Source organism: Melitaea cinxia, chromosome 12, assembly GCF_905220565.1.
Source record: "Melitaea cinxia chromosome 12, ilMelCinx1.1, whole genome shotgun sequence".
NCBI classification, from domain to species: domain Eukaryota; kingdom Metazoa; phylum Arthropoda; class Insecta; order Lepidoptera; family Nymphalidae; genus Melitaea; species Melitaea cinxia.
In genome coordinates this window covers 9,254,365-9,269,776 of record NC_059405.1, presented here as the reverse complement: position 1 = coordinate 9,269,776, position 15,412 = coordinate 9,254,365, and the positions used below count along the sequence as shown (strand labels likewise).

The window sequence follows — 15,412 nt, the reverse complement described above, 5'->3', positions numbered from 1 at the left end:
GATTAAGCAGCGTCACAAAATTTGCTAAATCGAGCAAATTGTTTTATTAAGACCGACCCGACCGTATGGGTGTGTCTAATGTCAATCAACGTGTTCATGTCACCAACAAAAGCTCTGTTCTCTGGGCATTCGAAACCGTTTTGCAGTTTGAGTGTTCGGACTTTGGAATATGATTATGAAGTTAGAGTGGCTCCCTAGAGATGAATCCCTGTCGTATTTAACAGTTTGGAGTAACGATTGTTGCGCCAATGCCAACGGATTCTATTCCATACATAATAAATTTTTGAAATCTTGGCGTTTGTGTTGCATGTGTTTCCGCCAGAATTTCCAGACCCCCGATACAGGATTAATATCTTACAATACACCGTTAAGGCTAGGATGTTTATTACTATTATTGTTTCTAACAATATTAGAATGAATTAATTTAATATACTCTTTACTGTACATATCCTTTTTAAATAATTAGTATTGCTTTAATTTATTTAATTTACTTTTTGTTTTCAATCTTCGAGATAATTGAAAGTTATCAAAACGTGTCCTGATGCCTGTTCGATTTCTTTTGATAAGTGCCCTAACGCGGTCACCGTGGTAGCTGTGGTTGATATTTGATATGTGTTTGTATAAAATTTAAACAGTATTCAACAACAACATAGTAGTGTAGCCATATATTTTTATTGACTTTAAATTGGGATCTACCTTCGAGTTTGGGATATATTCCTATTTCCCTTCTATTATATTTCCTTAGTTACTAAAATGCTCTGGTTATAGCATTGCATTTTAGTCTTCTACTTTTTAATAAATTAAGTATTACTTCCCAAAAAAAAAAATTGCCAGAGAAATGATAGGAATTATTACACAATCGAATAAAAATAAATTTTTATTTACTTTTTTTTATTTACTACTTTTGTAGGTACAAACTTTTACGTACCCGAACAAAAACGAAAAAAAAAACGTCCACTTCAAAAACACATTCTAAATAAAGCCATAATCGTAATGTTACATTTATACATATTTTTATACTACATAGAACACAAACTGTAAGTATCGAATCAAACCCACTACTGAAAGAGGGGATTCCCCGAGTATCGCTCCAATATTATCTTATCAAAATGTTACTGATAAGAAGGCCAGTACACAGGTAATATATTATTTTTGTTTACTAAAACATTCTATCATCATCATCTACTTTAATCAGCTGATTGAGGGTCTCAACAGGGTTCATGATGTTATATCGATGGACAATGCTTCAATAATTTAAGTTACCCTGACGACATAGTGCTGCTGAGCATTTAACGGGTCAGCATTTAGGCCATATAATCACTGCTGATTTGAATGATGATTACGATATTGAGAGAAAGCGTAGGGCGCTGGCGGTGAGAAGCAATATGCTCGCAGGCAGGTTTGCACGTGGTACTGCGGGTGTCAAGATTACCCTATTCCGGGCTTTTTGTCAGTCCTTTTACTCGGGTGGTCTGTGGGTGAGCTACACGCACCGAGCCTACAGAGCACTACGTGTGCAGTATAATAATGCCTTTAGAGTGTTGTTGCGGCTACCGCGGTTTTGCAGCGCTTCAGGAATGTTCGCAGACACACGGGTTTCACACGATTATGCGTAAAAAAGCATCGTCTCTGCTGCGGCGCATGAGGGCCAACAATAACAGCATTCTGAGGACAATCACGGCTCGCCCTGATTGTTCTATTCAAAAATATTGGATAGAAACAATGACAGGCCAACTAAAATGGTTATTTTATTTTATTATCATCTTACTAACAATAAGTAACATAGATTATAAGTAAATATTGTAACTAACACACTAACACTATGGATGTACACGTCTGAAATAAACGTTTTTTGAATATCATATCAAAAAATATTTAGAATTCCTAATGTGTGGGTACACAAAAATAAAATCGTACATATATTATTGTTATTATTAAAATCAATTATATTCGAATAAATAAAAAATAAATAAACCAGAAAGAACTTAATTCTTATTAAAGTCGACTTTACTTTTACAAAATATATAATATATTTTAATTTTATAAAATTGCTTATTTTCTCAGTTTTCACAGACATGTATTTATCTCTTTTCTCGCGTGATCGACGTCAGAACTAGAAGACTTCGAAGAACTTCGAATAAATAAATGTAAATTTATCGAAAAAATTGTAATTTCAATTAACTACTTCTATGTATTATACAAAATAATGATAATTCTGTGATAATAATTCAACAAAATAATTCATAAAAGTATGCATTTTTTCATCAGTATATATCACGTAAAACAATTGCCCGTAAACTGACTTTACAGACAATAAATTTTTTAATTATATTAACGACATCCACGGGCTCTTAGTTGCCCATCCCATTTTTACTACATAAAATATTTGTTACTATACGGCAAGCGTTTTTTTTTTTTTTATAAAAGTTTAACTTCAGACCAGCAGTTCTAGAACCATCTAGAATTGCTAGGATTGTCCGACACCAAGGGCGGATTCAGGGGAGTGTCACGGGGGTCATGACCTCAACCTGGGCTGGATCCAGGACCTAGGTGGACAACTAATTAAAATTTTCAAACAATATTTTTATATTTTGTCACATTATAGATATTTTTAAGTACATTATTTACATACATCAACAAAATACCTACTTTTTACGTGTATCTATTATTATCAAAATTAAATTATAACTTCTTGTGACTTGACCACGACTATGACACCGACAGATATTTATTTTTATAACGATATTAAATATATAATAAGTATATCAAACATATAATATAATATAATAATACAGGCTTTTTTTTTTTTACAACATTACTATATACATATATAACTAAATTACTTCTTCAACATTCGCTTAGCTTTAGCACACCTCTTGCGATCGTTGTTTCGCATTTGTGTATGGACACTTTTAAGCTATGATCCAGAATAGTTGTCGCTATGTCATCTATCGCTCGGGCGACGAACCCGCCAATTGCATCGTCACTATTGTCGGCGTAGTAGACACAGGTGTTCCTGTGCCTGGTTATTGCCACTACCGCATGAGGCACGCTGTCATGTATTTGGAGTTTCTCGGATCCTCTCTAGTTAATGATGACCTCGTCGTAAATACGAACCATTTAGTTGTTTTATACTTGTATCGGTAAATATGACGCATTCACGTGAACAATGTTATAGTTAAAATGCATAGGTCGTAGGGTGTTCTCGGATCCGGTGTTGGATGATAAGAATAACAAGGAGGGCGTTTAAAGTACAACTTTATCAGTACTTACGTTGAAACAGATAGCAAGATCTTTATTATAATATTTATATATCTGATACGTATAAGTTTAACGGTCATAGAGGAATAATATAAGGTAAGGTATTTATAGCAATATGAATCTAACAATACCCGTGATTTGGCTATTTCCTTTCGACCTAAAAAGATTGGATAGTAGTCATTGAGTTGTAATCGCGAAAATAATCATCGTCTATACATTTTTTTTTTTTATATCACTAAGTCGGCAAACAAGCATACGGCTCACCTGATGGTAAGAGATTACCGTAGCTTATAGACGCCAGCAACACCAGAGGCATCGCAAGCGCGTTGCCGACCCAATCCCCGTCAATCAACAAATCAGTCTGTTTTTAAACAAAAATTGTATCCTTAGTCCTCTCCAGTCAGGTTTCCGCCCCGGTCATAGTACGACTACCGCTCTCGTAATAATTACCGATGACATTCGCTATGCAATGGACAATAAGCAGCTTACCGTACTAGTCCTTCTTGACTTCAGCAACGCTTTTAGCAGTGTTGATTTTGACCTACTGGTAAGTGTGCTAAGTTCTCCTAACATATCTCCTTTGGCAGCGGACTGGTTTCGTAGTTACCTGCAAGGACGTCGGCAGCGCATACAATTTGACGAAAGTTTTTCTGACTGGTGTGACGTCAAGGCCGGTGTTCCGCAGGGTGGTGTGCTGTCTCCTCTCCTGTTTTCTATTTTCATAAACTCTATTACTTTCAATTTAAACTCTCTCTACCACTTATATGCAGATGACCTCCAACTTTACCTAACTTCGAATCTTGAGAATCTTCCTAATACTATAGCTGCGATTAATTCAGATTTGGCTACTGTCTCCGAATGGTGTAAGCAATATGGTCTTACGGTTAACCCATCAAAAAGTCAAGTAATCCTGATCGGTAGTCAGAAAATTACTGCAAAAATTGACCCCAGTCGGGCTGCTCTAGATTTTGAGCAGGAAATTCCTGCTGTGCCCTACCTCAGTATAAACAAAATAAAAAATTGGAATAAAGAGTATCTGTTTGTAATATTAAAATAACCGCTTTTTACTAAATGCATATCGATGCATAGAATCCAAGGTAAAACTTGCTGGTAAGAAACTTGGTATCCTCAATAAAGTCAGGCAGCACTTCACACCGGAACAGCTTCTTACTCTCTACCAAGCACAAGTTCGATCGTGTATGGAGTACTGCAGCCACTTATGGGATGGCTCTGCCAAGCACCAGCTCGCTGCTTTGGATTCTGTGGATCGACGCGCCAGAAGACTCATTGGTGACAAATCGCTGGTTTGCTCTAGACTTCAAAGTCTCGAACATCGGCGCAAGGTTGCCTGTTTGTCGGTATTTTACAGGTTATATTTCGGAGAGTGTATATACAATTTGGTTCCACCATCACCTTTCTACCACCGAACCGCAAGGCATCGCATGAATCTACACCGCTATGTGGTTGAAATCCCACGATCTCGCACTAAACGATTTGCTTCCTCGTTCCTAATGCGCACCGCAAAAATTTGGAATACCCTTCCGGCTTCCGTTTTTCCAACGAACTATAATTTAGGTATCTTTAAATCAAGAGTGAATAGGCATCTTCTAGGCAAGCGCGCACCACCTTAGGCTGCATCTTCACTTGCTTCAGGTGAGATCGCAGTCAAGCGCTAGTCTATATATTTAAAAAAAAAATGTATACACGGTACATATACCAAAATGACATTTTTTAAAAATTTTGTCTGTCTGTCTTTCTATTTGTTCCGGCTAATCGCTGATAAAGCTGGATCGATTTTGACGGGATTTTACCTGGCAGATAGCTGATGTAGAAAGGAGTAACTTAGGTTACTTTTATTTTAGAAATTTATTTATTTTATAACTCTGCAGAAACTGAACAATAACCTTTTTGTCAAATTTCAAGCGGACGAAGTTGCGGGCACAGCTAGTCTATTATATATTGCTATTACATTATTCATCATTACATGTTGGGTACATGTCACTTTTTTTACCATTATTACTGCAGTGCATAATTGAAGTATTCCTTAGTTTTAAAATCTACTGGTTAGAGCAGATGCACTTTACTAGATGTCGCTAGTTACCTGTAGGGCTGTGCAGTGTGCAGATATACCATGGCATAATCGGTGTGCGGTGAGTCAGCGTTAAGGTGGAATTAATTAACGATAGTTGCAGGCGGCATAGACGTAACGTCCTTGCAAGGCTGTATTAAGTTAACGTGCGCCTGAGCTCGTTTACTTTATTGTATTTTTTATTTCTTTTGCACTGATAAATTACCTACCATTATTTTGCGCGAGCTATAAATAGTCTAATTCTTGGTAATTATTTCTTTGTTTTGTCAAAAACATAAATGTGGTAATTTTGTTTAAGTTACCTATAATATGTGCTTGTAATTTGATTATACTTTACTTTTGCCATTGTTGACATTTTTTGTCCCTTCGCAATATATTTTGTAGTATTTGTGTATGTAGTATATATGGTGTATGTATGAAGTAATGTATATGTAGTGTTTATATAAATGTATATTTATGTATATATATATATATATATATATATGTATTATATGTAGTATATTTACTTATTTTTATATCACATAGCTTGTAAACTTCATGCCAATTCTTTATCAACTATTTGTACACTCTCCTACCGCTTCTCATTTTATATGCCCTGTCCTATACCCTAAGGTTGTCTGGAAGAAATCGCTCTTAGCGATAAGACCGCCTTTGTACATCTTTCTTCATATGTATCCCTTTTTGTAACATTTCTTTGTAGTGTACAATAAAGAGTATTTATTATTATTATTATTATTATTATTTTGCCTTATAAGGGAGCTGCATACAGTAGGTACAACTGAAAAATTAACAATATAATTAGCTTAATCACAATAATATTAATCTTTGCCCTGGAATGTTTATACATAACTGCAAACACCTTTTCAAGAATAGTTTATCTTGGTCCTTCGAGAGACATGATTTGCGTTTATAAAATATCCATGCATTTGTGTGATAGGTATCTTATGTTATTTATTATTTTTGCATGAAACGCAAATGGTAATCCTTAACGAAGGACGAACTCCTGTCCGCCCACAAGTAACTTACCCATTATAAACATGAAACGAGCGCGTGGCAAATCAACTACGCCAACGCAATAATCTCGATTTTAAAATTAATATCTTATTTCAGATAAAAAAAAAATACACTAATAAAGGTAAGAAATAGTTGAAGTAATTTGTTCAAATGACTTATAATTAGTTTAAAAAAAGTTAATTAATTAATTAATTCAATATAGGGAAATTTACTTCTAAGAACGAAACGTAATATTAACTGTGAAATCTTAACCTACAATATAATAGATAAATTTCTTTAAACTGAATAAAGATAAACACCAGCGCAGTGGCGCCATCTGCTTTATAGAATTTAATGTTTAACTAAAGCGTGGGCGCCAAGGCAATGAGTCAGAGACACTCCTTACTCGGCCTACCCGCGTCGGCGTGTGCGCTATGCAATGTCATTCATCACTAGATATATTGTAGCATAGACTGATTTAAAGTCATGGAATGTAACCTATGGGTTATTAGTACAGAGTACTACTCTATTATCGGTAAAGCTTTAGATTAGGTAAAACCGAATTTCGGGACCGTGGGGGGATGGGGGGGGGGAGGGTGGGGAACGCTACCCCTGGTACCACTGTCACACCTCGGAACCCCATGGTTATGGAGATATCCATGGTTAAAGTTTTGAGGTTAGAAGAAGAATTTCGAAAGTTAGAGGAACGCTTGGCTCCGGCGCTACGGGAAGTGCAGCCCTTCCGCCCTTGCGTGCGAAAGCACGCTCATAACCATAACCATGGGGTTCCGAGGTGTGACAGTGGTACCAGGGGTAGCGTTCCCCACCCTCTCGCCCCCCATCCCCCCACGGTCCCGAAATTCGGTTTTACCTAATCTAGATCTTAGCCCTATTATCTATACAGGTACCTACTATAAATGAGAAAATCTTGTTGTAATGTATTGGACTTAATTAAGTTATCTTTTGATAAACAGAGTTTTTTTTCAATTTTATGTAAATATATTTCCTTCTCCTACAAGGAGAAAGTGGTTTATGCCCAGCCGTGGGATGTTACAGGCTGGATCGTGATATGTAAAGCAAAATAATACTTAGAAATTAGTGGTCTATTATCTAATAACGATGTAAGTAGGATTATCTGAGCTACTTATTTGGCGACTAAATGTTACTAATCAGCAACAGGGAGATATATTGTAAATGACGAGAGAGCTCCATATTTTCTGCCTTTTGAAACCGTAATTACGCAATTGTACAAAATAATAATATAATCACTTTCTTGTCTCGCTTGTCGATTTGCTCGTTATGAATATTCTGTAGCAGTAGTTAGTCAAGCTATAAATTTGGTAAGTAATCCAAATCATATGCTTTGAACTATAATTATTACTTTTTTATCTCACCTGATTTTCTTTCGCAGGACCCTCGCTTACCACGCTCGTTTTGAACCAAGTGAAATCCACTTTCTTTGTTAAGAAAACAGAGGTATAATATTGAACAAGGGCGGCTGCATTTGAATACTAGAAATCACAAACTTATTGTGTACAATGTACGTAGGTACCTACTTCATCTAATCCGGCGTTTACCTTCATATCTACTCTTTATCAGATTTATCAGGTATTTGTTTTACTTTTATCATTTATACGCAGGTTGATAAGGAAATAAAGGTTATTTTTAAGGCAATTTGATTTCTATTTCTTTTCGTGAACGATTGATAAAGACCAGTTCGTATATCCACTAATTAAAAGGATTTTTTTTTGTACTTTTCGTTTTTGTTTTTGTTTGTATAGTATTACTATAATATGGGTAAGATACAATTTGTAAGACTAACGAATATGAAAATACATATTTATATTTTTTATAAGTCAAAAAAATCTGAATAATGTTACCTGAAAAGGAAGATTACCTACTTACTAATACTAATACTAATACTACTTATATAAATTTATCTCTACTTTATTAGTATATAGCTAAATACTTTGTTACTTCTTTTTAAATATAAAACAAAAATAAATTATAAGGGCAGTTAGTCTTTAATAATTTTGTTCCCAAAAATATCAAAAAATCAAAATAAAAAATTCTTCGTTCAATTAGGCGTCAAAAGTAATTTATCTCGTTATTTGGTAAAGTAAATAAATTAATTAATAGTTGAAAAAGTATATGTTTTTTAATAAATTAGTTATATTTACTGTGATGCTACCTATTCGGCATTAGATTCTACTGAGCAGACTTGAAAAGGAACTCATTAGTTACTTTTTAAAACCGTCAATTATTACAAATTCAATCATATGGTCCCGCACACAAGAGAATATCCAGATTTGTTACTAACACAAGACAGTAAATGACATCGTTAGAAATTTGATGAATCAAAAGTGAAATCTTGTTCTACAAGTAAGCACCGAATTATACACTTTTTAATGGTGGATTTATGTAGATTTGTGACTTACAAACATAAATGTAAACAATAACTATAAAATATGTTTCTTTTTAGGATTAGTGGGCTGGCCCAGTGGTCACAGCTACTGACTATTGCGCTAGTGATCGCGTCTTAGATTCCTGTTCACGATAAATATTTTTATAGATCATAAAAACCGTCGTAGTTCAAGCGTGTGTTTGAGTTGTGTGAATTTTCATATCCCTGACACTCAAATCCCAATTTAATGAATGCAATTAGCGGATTCTACGTCAGTCAACGACTGGATTTTCAAGTAGCAAATTTTGCTTTGAAATTCATCTGGATGCTAGTGTGGGAAAATATATATCCAGTATGAGATAGTAGGTACCTATATATAATAGTCTGTATATTGTAAGCGTATAGCTAAAAAATTGTTATACCCAACCATAATCACTGGGCAGAGCACAATAGCTTTCATTAGCTTCCTTTCCCTTCTTTTTTCATTAACATAGAAGCCCTAGCCAAGGTTGTCCTAGTAAATGTCATACAGTACAAATACATACATAACAGAAGTTTTGACATCATATTTATTATTTAAGTTATTTTTGTGTTATGATTTATTCGTAAGATAATATTATATCAGCGTATCAATTTTTTATATTATATTTATTATTTTATATTTATTTACATATTACAGTTTTTAAGTTACCCGTAGAAACATAGTGAGTAAAATGAAACTTGATTGTTATGACATCTGCATTCCCGGCTATCAGCGCCGGGTCACCCGATAACCGTGGTATCGTGTGTGCATTCCATTTCTATGGTGACATGCCACCAACGACACGAACTATACCTACGTATTCACTTATTGTTACATTTTATATAAAAAATACATCATTGTTTGAATATATTGTTTTTTTATAATATTATTTATTTAAAATTAAATTATACCTACTTATACGATTTCTCATAATAATCATAGATGAGACAGAAATCGTTTTATTTTTTACATGACAGCTTAAATTTTATTTGGTTATTTTCAAATTAAAAAAGAAACGTATCCTAGTTTATTTTAAAATATATCTTATTTGCAATTTTAATTGTACTTTTTGTCGAAATTCGACATATTAATTTTCATTTATCGCTGCTGCTTCGTTCCCGAAGTCCCCGAGTTTAAAACTCTCAATTTCTTATTATTACTACCGCGATATTAGCAAATAGCAATGAACTAAAAGGAATTTTATCGCTCGAGTTCCTATTAGCGTGTGCCAAAAAAACAAAAACACTTGTTCTTTACAAAAGTAATTAGATAACGTGCTCCCAAACATTATCAACATTATATTACGTCAATAAGTTATATGTGATGGAATAATTTCTTACAAACGTTTCTAACAATCTCCTTTTCAATCATAATAACTGTACCTTCTGAAAATGGGGCTCTTAATAAAATGGTCGAAGGGTCAATTCAGAGCAAGCGTCACTGAAGTTTCCAATTTCATATTACTTTAAAATTAATTTCATTGACGAAAATCTACATGTTCCTGTGGAAATTTCAAGACATCTCATCATCATAAACAGTGCAACTCATTTAATTTCAATTGTCTTTCTTGGCAGGTTATTTATAGATTAATAGTAAAGGACATTTTAAGCCTTTAAGGCTTTTACGGCACAGATTTCGTGAGTATGATTGTATTTTAGGAAGATGTCATCTTCTCTATTAATAACCTAAGTTATTGAAAATAAGAATATTTTAAGCAATTATTAACAAATAACACGTATGTACCTACATACATACATTAAGAGTTTGAATTAAAACTGTGAAAAGAAAGGCATTTTTAAGCTTATCAATGTACCTACAGACTTTGATTCAACAATTAACTAGTTAAAAATTCCATTTTCTGTGTAAGCTATGAACAACGGGCTGTTACACATACGGTGCATACGTGTCCAGAAATCGTATCACAGTTCGTACTTGTATGACATCAGCTATTGTTGGTAGAACAATACAAGCCGTATGCGCACGCGCAAGCGGGTCACGCGTTGATTCACACTCGGGATATTCCAAGTCCCTTTGGATATAGCTGTATAATGTACATATATAATTGTCTAGTCTTCTTCAACAACTACTTAAACTGCATTTTGCAAAATAAAATTTACATTCATCTATAAAAGAGTAATATAAAATAATAAACGTGTATGTTATATGTATGTATGTGTGTGTGTATATATGTGTTTCATACATTATATACTAAAATATTTACTTATTTATATGTTTTTTTTCTTTTTTAATAATTATGTAAGTTTATCATATCGTAGTTTTTATCTATTTATAATTGATCTTTACTCCTTAATTTGTGCACACCTTAACCGCTGCTACTGTATCGTGTCCTGTACCCAAAGGTTATCTGGAAGAAATCGCTATTTAGCGATAAGATCGCCTTTGTACATCTTCTATTGTATCTTTCTTTATATGTGTCTGTATTTCGGTGTACATTAAGAATAAATAAATAAATAAATAAATAAACGTTTGAGATGTTTAAAAAATTACTGACAAAAGTGTAGAAAGTTTAGAAATAATTATTTTTGCTTTGTGATTTCTGTAAATAAAAAAGTGAGATTAATCAAAAATAGCAAATTTTGCAATACCTACACGCATTTAAAGATTAAAATAATTTTTTCCTTATAATTTTTATATTTACATGTTAGTGTGTAATTATGCACTGCAGTAATAATGGTCAAAAAAGTGTATATATTTATTTATTATTATTATAGAGTAGCTGTGCCCGCGACTTCGGCCGCGTGGAATTTAACAAAAAGTTATTGTTCGGTTTACAGAGTTATAAAATAGATAAATTTCTAAAATAAAAGTAGCCTAAGTTACTCCTTACTACATCAGCTATCTGCCAGTTAAATTCCCGCCAAATCGATCCAGCCATTTCAGAGAGTAGCCGGAACAAACAGACAGACAAAATTTTAAAAAACGTTATTTTGGTATATGTTCCGTGTATGCATCCATATGCATTTAGTAAAAAAAGGTTATTTTAATATTACAAACAGACATTCCAATTTTATTTGTATAGATATACGTTCGAATTGAGTAACATCCTCCTTTTTTAAAGTCGGTTAAAATATTTTTTTTTTCATGTTCAAGCAGCCAGCTGACGTATAATCCAGCATGTTATGGTCAGCTGACTTTATTTTTTCTTCAAGATATTAGGTAAACTATAGTTTATCCGACAAATTTTAAAGTGAGAGGAATTTTTCGCAATGCGTTTGTGTTTCTATCATTGTTCCGTCCGTGTTTTTTTCTTGTTTAGATAGATTTTATAGAAAGGTAAATATGAATAAATTTATTCGCATTTCCAGATTCGTTTTTTTGAAAAAAAAGGGTCTTTTTAGGCAGTTGTAATTTACATACATACTATTGGAGTACAATACTTTGTAATCCTTAAAGTTCAACTAAAAATCCTACAAAAAAGCATGTGTAGGTAAGTTTTTATTAAAGATTACCATTTACTAGTTTTTTTTTTTTATATTATTAAATTACCTTTATTCCACATTTAACCTTTAAATTAATTAAATTATGTATGTCACACTGAACTAGGTCATGAACTAAATATTACAATGGCAATATGATTAAAAAAATAAACGGGATTTACCTCGCAATCAAACAGTAGGTACCTATTTTATATAACTATTGTGATAAGATTGTAAATTTTCTTATTATTTTTCTCAATCCGTACAAAAGGCAGTAGCGTAGCGGGAGGGGGGGCAAGAGGGGGCATCATGCCCTGGGCGCTACTCACAAAGAGGTGCCAAATGATCCACAAAACAACAAATTGCTGGACATATTAGGTATATGTTTTTCGAATGGGAGGGAGGGGGCGCTAAAAAGATATTATGCCCCGGGCGCGAGTTAAGCTGGCTACGTCACTGATAAAGGAGAATAACATAATTATTACTATCCGTAATATTTTAATACCAAAAATATCTTTAATAAACAAGACTTGATTAGCAAAAATTCTGAGTAAAATGTGACGTCATCGATAAGATTATAACTTATAATCTTATCAGTGACGTCACTTATATGACGTCACTAATAAATTGTAAGTTAGGTACTCAAATAGTGTAGTTACACAGTCGTACATTAATGTACCTATTACACAATATATACTTCATCTGGGACGGAATTGTGATGAAATTAGTAGTAGGTACTGGATGTGATATTTACACGAACGCGTTTGCTCGTTAGTTACTTAACCTATCGTATTTGCTTCCGCAACCAGATTGTGTTGCAACTCTGAACAAGCACACAATGGTTTGCTTTCATAACCGAATTTTTATGTTAATACCTATTCAATATAAAATTTATTCAAATTATTGCTAATGTAATTTAAATAAAATAAAAATTACTATATATTACAATACGATAATTTTATAAATATTTATTACTATTACTTATTCTTTTATTCTTAAATTTCGTAGGTCGAACATTTATCGTTTAAAAACTATTTCTTGGTCTGCTGGCAAGTTCCCTAAGCTGATGAATCTCACAATGTGTTCTGTCTTTAGCCAAACTGTCTTCTTCATTTGGCCCTTAATCCAACAGTCTAGGAGAAGTTTGTTAAGGTTCTTTTTGAAACTCTTCGCTAATTTGTCAATGACTGACTAGACAATATGAACAATATGATTATCAGTACATTCTAGGTACATGGAGGTAATATCGTGTACAGTGTTTTAATATTTATTTAATTTCACTTTTTGCGACTTTATGATGTTATCTTTACGCAGAACCTTGAAGTCAAATAATAACTTGGCATGCTGATCTGCTTAATACGTTTATATTAGTTAAAATGAAGTTGTCAGTTAAGGTTGAAAAACCCTCGAGATATTATCTACGTGTTGTTTCTGGTTAATTACTAAAACTCCGTTGCCAACTGTAAGGTTCTTCGTCAATATTTGCAATTCAATTAAATAAGTAAACTTCCTTCAGCAATCGGGTCAAAAAATTTCTTAACACTAATATGTATGTCAAGATTTTGCATGGAGAAAGTTTTAGTCAGTTTGTTTGAGATTCTCTTCAGAAAGGTGGCATTGACAAACTTCGAAATGAATTGACAAAACGACATTTTAAAGATAATAAGATATCATCACAAAATGTGCTGCTTATTTAATAGCTAGCAATCGACAAAATTCAGCAATTAAGGCTCTTGTTAGTTAAAATATTTATAATAAGTAAAATCTACATAGATATGAGTAATATACTTCCTTCCCCTTCCTACCCTTCTATAGATATCATTAAATTAAGCCATTTCGTTACAGTTACCGTATCTTTTAATTATTGGGTTATACAAGTTGCAGAGTGGCATAAATAGCTAATTCGATATAATACTTTAATCTCAATATAGTAATGAAGTCAGGCATCCACTATTTCTCCATTTAAATCCGTTTTATAATAAGTAGAGTATATTAAGATTTATAGAAATCGTAAATAAGTTAGCGTCAAGCACGATGATAAATCTTTTTAAGCTAAAATGTCATCTAGTAATACATTCATGCTTATGTAATAAATGTGAAAGCTGCTTTGCCCGTCCGTACGTAGAGGTACCTACAACTTATAACTGCAACCCTGTTCTTATAGACTTTAGAAAAACATTAAAACGAATAGAAAAGAAATAAAATATCTTATATTTTAATGTTTATGGTTTAAGATTTGTTTTACATATTTTAATTTTTTTTATGTAATTAATATAAACTACCTATTTTTTCATCTTAGTATAGAATCATTTAATAATTGTCGTAAGTATACCTATCTATCTTATATGTATCATATCTATATTATATGTCTTTTTTATTTTCAAAGGGTTAAGACTGAGGTATTTATTTTACATTAATTTTAACTTAAACTAAGTTAGACACGCCATATGTATTTAAAGATAATATTGGTTGATTATTCTCAACATGTACTTGCTTAAACTACTGGCACCATATTGAACACAAGTTGTCTGAATAGGGCTCCGGCGGTTTTGTTCAATGGTATAGCGTTTCTGTAACGTGCTTTATCCTCTCACTGAGTAATATCTGCAAGAATTTCAAAACAAGCCCATTGCGTTATTATTACAAGTAGATATCATATATAGTCACCGGCGCCTATGACGCGAATCTAGACTATTTACTTGTCTTTGTATTAAGTACATAATTATATACAATAATTGTGTTTGCTAGCAAACGAAAAAACTTTAATTTACATCGATAAGTAATATAACGTAGTTGAGAAAACAATCAATTGAATACGCATTATTAGGAATCACTCAAAAAGTTCTCGTCAGAATTATATCAATTTTAAATGGAACCCTATGGAGCACCAGTTTTCTAATAAACAGAGAATCATCAAAATCAGTACACCAGTAACAAGTTGTGAGGTAACACATATAAATAATACAGTCGAATTGAGAACCTCACTTTTTTTCGGTCGGTCGTTCAAGTCGGTTAAAAGAATAGAATATTACAGATACTAATCTAACTTCTGTACAAATATCTAGTACCTACTCATTTACAAATATGAATACACAATATTAGGCTTAGGAAATTATATAACTTCTTATAATGGCTAAAAACAAATCATCGTGACTCAGTGTTAATTTGTATTACAGATATGTGAATGTCACTTTTGAAACACATTT

General features: G+C 32.9%; 1 long non-coding RNA gene across 1 annotated transcript; it reads left to right on the top strand.

The window, feature by feature from the left end:
* Nucleotides 1-5,350: 5,350 nt before the first annotated feature.
* On the top strand, nucleotides 5,351-8,092 carry LOC123658556. The gene is made up of 3 exons (XR_006743912.1): nucleotides 5,351-5,411; nucleotides 6,461-6,485; nucleotides 7,755-8,092. It is a non-coding gene; the product is annotated as an uncharacterized LOC123658556 (long non-coding RNA).
* The last annotated feature ends 7,320 nt before the right edge of the window (nucleotides 8,093-15,412 follow it).